The following is a 704-nucleotide window of genomic DNA, read 5'->3' as shown; positions in this document are numbered from 1 at the left end:
CTCAGCACCAGCACACCCAGCTCCTGGTGTTTTGGGTGCAGCAGGGAAGCCCAGGGCCGTGCTGGGTGAGGGCATATGGGGGATGCCATCACAGCCACCCAGCGCCCAGGTTCTCCAGGGGGTTCCTGCAGAGCTCCCCGAGAGCCAACACACAGACCTCAGGGTGGGAAACCACCCACCCCACCCACAGCCTGCACCTCAGTGACAGGGGTAAGGAGAAGAGCTGCAAAACTGGGGTCCCCTGGGCTGGAAAGTTCCATCCCAGAGCAGTGACACCCCACTGAACACCCCGTCCCCTCCTCACACCCATCCCGGGTGGGAACCTGCTGGGTCCTGGTGGTGCCAGACAGCGACTGGGAGCTCCAGCAGCTTCACGGGAGGGCACGGGGGCCACGGTGGCACCTCCCAGGCTGGAAAAATCAAGCTGCTGGTTGTTTTTTAATCCCCTAAAGCTGCGGGGAAATGGGGTTTCCTCCTCTCCCCGTAGGGACACATCCACCCACTCCCCTCGAATCTCCCCCATCCCTAGAAAGATGCTAAAATAACAAACCCCAGCGTCGGGAGCCCAGCCCGAGCTCCAGCTCCCAGAAATAGTGGCGGACGGCCGCGCTCTCCTCGGGGGCCGGGGTGGCACATATGGCTGATGACACACTGCTGTCACCTCCAGCTCCCCCAAAAGAGGAAACGGGCGCTCGTCACTCCTC

This window comes from Merops nubicus, unplaced genomic scaffold, assembly GCF_000691845.1.
Source record: "Merops nubicus isolate BGI_N331 unplaced genomic scaffold, ASM69184v1 scaffold8171, whole genome shotgun sequence".
NCBI lineage: Eukaryota > Metazoa > Chordata > Aves > Coraciiformes > Meropidae > Merops > Merops nubicus.
The sequence above is the reverse complement of the archived record's forward strand: the minus strand, read 5'-3'. Positions refer to the sequence as shown.